The sequence below is a fragment of the Ambystoma mexicanum genome, chromosome 2q, assembly GCF_040938575.1.
Source record: "Ambystoma mexicanum isolate Mex_15411 chromosome 2q, UKY_AmexF1_1, whole genome shotgun sequence".
NCBI classification, from domain to species: Eukaryota; Metazoa; Chordata; class Amphibia; order Caudata; family Ambystomatidae; genus Ambystoma; species Ambystoma mexicanum.
In genome coordinates this window covers 456651105-456658346 of record NC_090924.1, presented here as the reverse complement: position 1 = coordinate 456658346, position 7242 = coordinate 456651105, and the positions used below count along the sequence as shown (strand labels likewise).

Here is a 7242-nt window from a genome sequence, read left to right as displayed (position 1 = left end):
TCTGGTCACTGTTAAGAGAACTAGAAGCAAACTCCAGCAGCACATTGTGCAATCTGGTCCCAGAGAAATCCTGGATGGAACACCTTACCAAAAGCTTTGGAAAGATACTAAAAGAACAACTCTGCCTGCCCCTGGACAAAGGCTGGGAACTACAAATCGAGGAGAAGGAAATTGTGGAAATAATAGCCAAGGCCTCCTTGTCAAGAGCAGCAGGGCCAAACGGCCTCACCTACCAAGTATTAAGGGAAAACCCGAGGTTGTGGGCCAGGCTATTGAAAAATCTCTTTAGGGAGATATTGAAACAAAAAAAAATTCCTCCATCGAGGAAAACGGCCTTAGTCATACCATTCTTTAAGGAGGGCGATAGGGCAAATACATCAAATTATAGACCCATCGCCCTCTTAGACATAGATAGTAAAATATTTATGAGAGTACTATTGAATGAGCTCTCGAGCTGGACAGAACAAGAGGGGATACTATCCAGATGCCAAACAGGCTTCAAAAAAGGTCTATCAACAGCCCTAAATGGAGCCCTCTTAAACATCTTTAGTGAAACAACAAGGGCCAAAGGAGAAACACCCCTATATGGAGCCTGGATAGTCCTCTCTAAGGCCTTTGACCAGATCGATAGAACCAGATTATGGCACAAACTCAGAAAAAAGGGAATACCGGAACCACTACTATCAAAGCTAATGGAACTGCACTGGGGAACAAGTGTAAGAGTACGGCTAGATAACAACGGCCATCTTTCAGAGGCAGTTACTGTGGAAAGAGGGGTTAGACAGGGTTGTTTGGGAGCCCCACTTTCTTTAATCTGTTCCTAGCAGATAGAGGAGAACATTTGCGTCCGTTCGCACTGGCAAGCCCAGTCATAAATGGCAGAAAAATATACTGGCTAGCCTATGCGGATGACATTATTCTGCTGGACAGAACAGCCATTGGGTCGCAAAGACTGATAGACGGCCTGAGTAAATACGCGGAGGGGAATGGGCTGATAATAAATCCTAAAAAATCAAGGATCTTAGTACTCAAACATCTGAGGAAAAAGATACTATACAAAAATCGGACTCTGGATGGTCAAAGAATTCCCCAAGTTGAAGATCTTAAATACTTGGGGTACATGATCTATGCTAACCCAGCAATATATAAAGTAGAGAGAGACATTACCTCCAACGCCCAAGCTCTAATCCCCCACCTGATCAAAATTAAGACCAGATTCTGTAAATTCTCAATCGTCCCAATGGTAAAGTACTACCTGAGCAAAATAGTTCCAATTTTGCTATACGGAATAGAAGCTAAACCACAACTATGGAACTTTAATTGGGACAAAATAGAAGGAAGAATCTGGAAGAAAGCCCTAAATTTGCCATGGTGTGCATCAGGAGGACAACTATGCTTTGAACTGGGTTTAAAATCTCTAAATTGCATGGCTGATTGGAAGTTAACATCCTTCTATAGAGAAATCATAACACCTAAAAAAGGCTCTCTGTATGAAAACATTAACGAGCATCATAAGAAAATAAGATCTGAAATGCTGCAAACCCTGGAAAATAAAATAAAAGTGGTAATATCAAGAACTAAGTCAAATATGGAAACCCTGATGGGAAATCCATTGAAAATAAAGCAAGAGATGGTAACATCAGATTGGATAAAAACTATAGAAGAAGCAAGATCCACAATACCAATAAATACCTTTTTGACAGTGGACAAAAAAATAGGTACACTCCCAAAGTACCTAGAAAAATTTCCAGATAAAAAAGTCAGAAACAATTTTCTCAGAGCAAGAATGAACATTCTATTAATGGGGGAAATTCTGAACCTTCGAAAACAGCCAGAAAAATCAGTGATCTACAGCAAAAATTGTGCAACCCCAAGAAACCAAACTCTAAAACATCTGCTCATTGAGTGTAAGGGAACTTGGGGCTTGCGTTTAAAAAAACTAGGAAGATTTGTAGAAAGACCCGAATGGCTGACATTGGAAAACACCGGGCACAGAATAATAGCAGGCCACAAGATCCATCTAACAGCGGCAGTGGTGAATCTTCTACAGTTTCTACACTTGTTATAGAGGACCAAAAACCATTTTTTCTTCCCCTCCAAACGAGGGGTAAGGAAATTGTTTACTTTAGCTGTTGAGGGACAACAAGAACTTCCATTCGCATCTATTTTTTTTTTCATCTCTTGCTTCTTCACTTACCATCTCTTCTGGAACAAGTTCTTTTTTTTGTAAAAGAAATTGTAAAGGTTTCCTTTTCATGTTGGTCAGACAGAAATTGTAGACCATAAACAATTAATAAAAAAAAATACAAAATAAAAATAAATAAATAAATAATGTGGATGCTGTGTGGTTGGTTTGGCTTGGCTCATTTAATTAGAGATGTTGTAGTGATGAATGTGGTCCTTTAGCACAGGCGTCTTGTGGGGTGTCGACTCTGAAGTACTTGGAGTGCTTTTCAGTGAGGAGTTGGCCACCGGGGTATTTGGTATACGCTGCCCTGTTGAAATGGGGCGCATGTTGTGGTGGGCAGTCGGTGAGCTGTAAGTGAATGGTTAATGGTTTTTAAGGGGGACTAGTGTATGGTGACTGTGCGATGTATTGCATGTTGGGCAGATGTGGTGTGGGGCTGGAAGCCTGATGTTTCTAGCTACCTGCCTGGTGTCTCTCCCTTACTCAATAGAAAAGGGGAGAGGCATTGTATAGTGCAGAATTTGTCCCACTTGGTGAGGATGGCCGTGGGGTTTTTGTGTGGGTGAGTTGTTGAGAGGTTCAGCGCTGAATATTGAGGGATGTACATGTGCTGGGACTGTTGTGTGTGTTGTATGTCTCTTGCTTTGTGGGTGTTGTTTACCTGCACCCTGATTAGTATGGATGGAATGCTGTGAGTGACTGACGTGGAATGTTGAGTGAGAGAATGTTATGTTATGAGTAGTTCTGTGAATGTCAGTTGAGAAGATGGGGTGACTGAGAGAGGATGGCAGTGGATGTTTCTGTTCCTATGTACGTATCTGATGTACCTTGTACTTGGAGCATGAACACAGTAAAGATGTTACCTGCTCCTGCCATTAAGTTTGTGTCTTACTTGGCAGGGACCCGCTACAACACCTTGCTAACGAAGCTGCAAACTAGGTAAGCTCTACTAATGATAATGCTGGGCCCAATATCTTGATGGACTGGACTTTCAACCTCCCACCAAGTGGCCAGGACTGGTGCTCATCTCTCTCTTGTCTCGGAAGGACCAGCCATGACAAAGTCTCAACAGAAGTCACAGTCCCAGTTTACCAGCCTTGTCAACCTGCAGCTGAAAGAGATAACATACACCTCATTTCGATGAACCCTCTTACCTGGCCTTCATTACTTGCTGGTGAATTTTGTGCCATCACGGGTGCTGTGTCTCCATCAAACTAAGGGGCATGCACCATTCCCCAGTATATACAACAGCAATAAATGTTCTCTTTCTTGTTCAGACAGCTAACAGAACCTTTCTAAATGACAGTATAGACGTATTGGAATCCCTCCAGCACCAAAGGTCAACACCACCAGAATCCCAGGGATCAGTATCCTGTAACTGTGACAATCCCTGAGCAGAGACTTGCTGGAATCACATGCCTGATAAAGATTTGACATCTGGACATGACACCAGCCATGCCATTCATATTGTTGCATCTCGATTTTGGGCCAAACCTAGCTTTATTTGTCCTTTATTCCCTTCTGGGCATGATATCCTCACAAGGAGCTCTGGAAAAAGTGGACAGCTGGGTGCTGGCAACCTAGCCGAAAACCACAACTGGGTACCTCGCCATTGACACACATTCTATCCTCCCTGGAAAAAAGACATCACACCTTCTGGATTAATCAGACGTTGCTTGGCTAAAATCATGATTAATGAGCTAGCCTAACTATGTGGTTGGTACAAGATTCCTTGCTTTGTGTGCGTGGGTATCCCTGTACTCCCACATGAACATGGCATGAGAGGTCCCAGGAACTGCTGTGACCTTACAGCTAACACTAACAGTTAATGGCACTCAAACGTGCCACTACTGGATGCTATTCTGTCCTGTATATCTTCACTTATGTGCATTTAACATATGCTAAGTATTTAAACCCTATTCTTGTCAACTCCAGGCGAGTCCTAAAAGCTAAAATGCTGTACCTCTGCTACCAAAAGGTATGTATATATTTACAGTTTGCATATATGGAATTTATAAAGCACAAACCTAGGTAGGAAGCAAAAGATCACTGCACATAGGGAATACACCTCAGGGGTTATACAGGTAGGGTCCGGGGATAGCAGAGGTAGCTAGAATCGACAGGTGGAGTAGGGAACAGTATGGAGAGGTAGAAGTAGGGTTGAGTGGAGTGATCAGCGATTGGTGAGATGTTCTTTGAAGAGAAGGGTCTTTATTAAGTAATTCCTGAAGTGTAGGATGGAGCGGTCCAGTCTTACATGCATTGGTTATTTGTTCCAGAGAGGTGGTGCATAGCAGGAAATATGTGTTTCCTAGTTTTTCCCTCTTGCAGTTCTTTGTTTCCATTCTGATTATCATGGCTTCTGGTGGTGCACTGGCCCCTGGGCATGGAGACTTTTTTCAGCCAGGAAGTATGCTGTTTTGTTTGTGACTTCTTTATTAGTGATGAACCCTGTCTTAAACATAATGCATGCTTGAAAGGGTATCCAATGTAGCTCCTTAAGGATGGAGGTAATGTGGTCTAATTTTCATAGTCCTTTGAGGAGGCACGCAGCAGGTTGCTGAACAGCCTTAGGAGGTCAGGGGGCCCAAGAAGGCATCTGCAACTCCTGCGGCATGGCGTTGCCTCAGTCTAGGTGAGAGATGACCAGTGCTAAAACAACTGTTCTGAAACTAGGAGCGAGGATGAAAAACATGACTTTGTGGGTGAATGCAAGATGGTCCCATGCTGTTTATGTCTTCATGGCAATGTGTGTTTTGAACGAAAGATCAGAGTTGATGGTAAAGCCGTAAAAAGTTAGACTTGCCGAGAGTTGAAGCATGAATCTGTCGAGATGCATGTCAGTCAGACAAGTCTGTACTTTTGAATGCTTGGTGCAGATTACTCAGAGAATACATTCGATCTTTGTCGGGTTGAGGTGAACAAGGACTGACATTTTTGCCTAGGATAGTAAAAGAACTGAGCCTCTATCTAAACCTGGACAAAACATCCTGACAATTTGTTATGTCCAAACAGACTCGCTGGAACTGCATTCCAGTTTCACAGCATTGCCAACTCACTCACTCATTGCGGTTTGCTTTCATAGTATATGTTGACACTTGTATATCCCATGCTATATGAGGGATATAAGTGAGGCAAAGTCTTAAATAGGCCCAGGTACTCAGCATTCACACCACTACAGTCAAAGAATGCAGGATTGCCTGCACATCATTTTGTTGGTTACTATATAAAAATAACATGGCCCTGTTTAATTTTATATTATTTTATTTTTCACAATGCAATGGTAATATCAAATCTATATTAATCTGTTAAAACTCATATATCATAAGATAAAGCACATCCCATATTCCTAACTGGAGTCCCATACTGGCACTCTTTATAATTAAACACATCCTTAAATACCATCTCCAACAATAACCAATACTAAAACCCTTAGTCAATACCTAATATTGATAAATACGTATCTCATATGAATAACAAACTGGTAACCCATTTATCACTAAGCAATAGCCATTGTGTACTGTCAACTATCAAAAAACTGATAACACACATGGTTAAGGTAATTGGTAAAATCATATTGTCTTTCCAAAAGAGCATGGCCCTTTGCCCTTAAATATACCACGGAATCGGTGCTTATCGATAACTACCTATGTAGACCTTTAGCAATTCTTAAGATCAAAAATAAAATAGCCAATATCCCTATTCCAAATAAATAACCACACACCATAGCTAACTCTTACCAGTAAACATGACACATAACCAAAATCTTTACTGATAACAAAAACCATGGCATTTCCATTACCAAGAGCCATTGCTATACAGTATCTTAACTACTCCAGTAAATACATAACTTTCAACCCTGTGCATTTGTCAACAATCAGTAACCAGAAGCCAGGTTTGGATTCCAACATTAAACTTCTCTCTTAAAGGCTCCAATAAATTCCAACATGCTTTAGGAGACTTGTGATTCCAACCTTATTGTAGGAATGCACGGAACAGTGTTTAAGATATTATTCAAACAGCAAGAGTCACAAGGTTATTGTGCCAATGATTTTCTGTGTTTTTCATTTGCAAATTCAAATACTACATTTCTTCTATTTTGGTCATTTATCGCCTTTATAAAGTCTTGTCATGCTGACATTAGAGAATGCTTTACGTCTGTCCGTACAGATTTGCTCAACTACAAACTGGTGACATTTTTCTCACTGAACAAACCAGTTTTCAAGTTCATCTTTGTGTAGTTTTGCGTAATATTCTTGCAAATGTCGATAGCTTCTTATCTTCTTTTAAAGTAATTATGTCTTTTTACCCCTGCCTTGGTGCAGATATCTCCACGGCTAGGTGTTCCTCATTGCCTCGGATATCACAAATCTGAAATAGAGCAAACACAAAGCTAAAATTTGCCATGAACAGTTCTATGGGCTGAAAAAGCATCCACAAACAGACAACTAAATTACTCTGGTATTCTTAGTCTTTGCTCTCCGTCCTTCACAAATAGTTAAGAATAGATCTTATGGTAGGCAGGTCAATAAATGGTATTCTTAAAGAGGAGTGCTGTTTCTTTGAGAGTTGAAACAGAGGCATTTCACACACTGCAACACTCCAAATGTGGCTCGCTCCAATACCTGTTTGTCACTAACTGCCACACTGAGTTCCTTAGGTTTATTGCCCTATATAATTAAGGTAGAGCTTAGCACATGCTCAGAAGAGATAGCAAGGTGAATCTAGTGAAGGAGGGTAAGCCGGACCAAGAGAACCAAAATCACTGTGAAAGTAATTTTTCCTACTCCGATATCCTGTTCTCCTTCCTTCTGAACTCTTTTGGCAACGGCCTATAAAGACAAAGGCTCTGGGAGGTGATAACCAAACCGTGAATAAGGTTCAAGAAATAAGCTGCACAAAACGTCCTAGCTAATAGATACATTTCTTCTTGACTATGCATCTAAAGGGTCACGCTTAGAAATATGTTGAGTGGACCACGTGACTATCCATGCATTGTAAGAGAAACAGGAATGACTGGATGCTAATAAATTAATTAATTAATGAGCTTTGAC

The 7242-nt window shown here is 41.0% G+C and overlaps 1 protein-coding gene across 1 annotated transcript in view; it reads right to left on the bottom strand.

Annotated features, from left to right (window-relative positions):
- Nucleotides 1–5528: 5528 nt before the first annotated feature.
- Nucleotides 5529–7242, bottom strand: part of LOC138568974 (synaptonemal complex central element protein 1-like) — a 347522-nt gene continuing 345808 nt past the window's right edge. The window contains exon 5 of the mRNA XM_069646720.1: nucleotides 5529–6559. The gene's annotated coding sequence lies outside the window, so the exon portion shown is untranslated. The remainder of the gene's footprint in view (nucleotides 6560–7242) is intronic.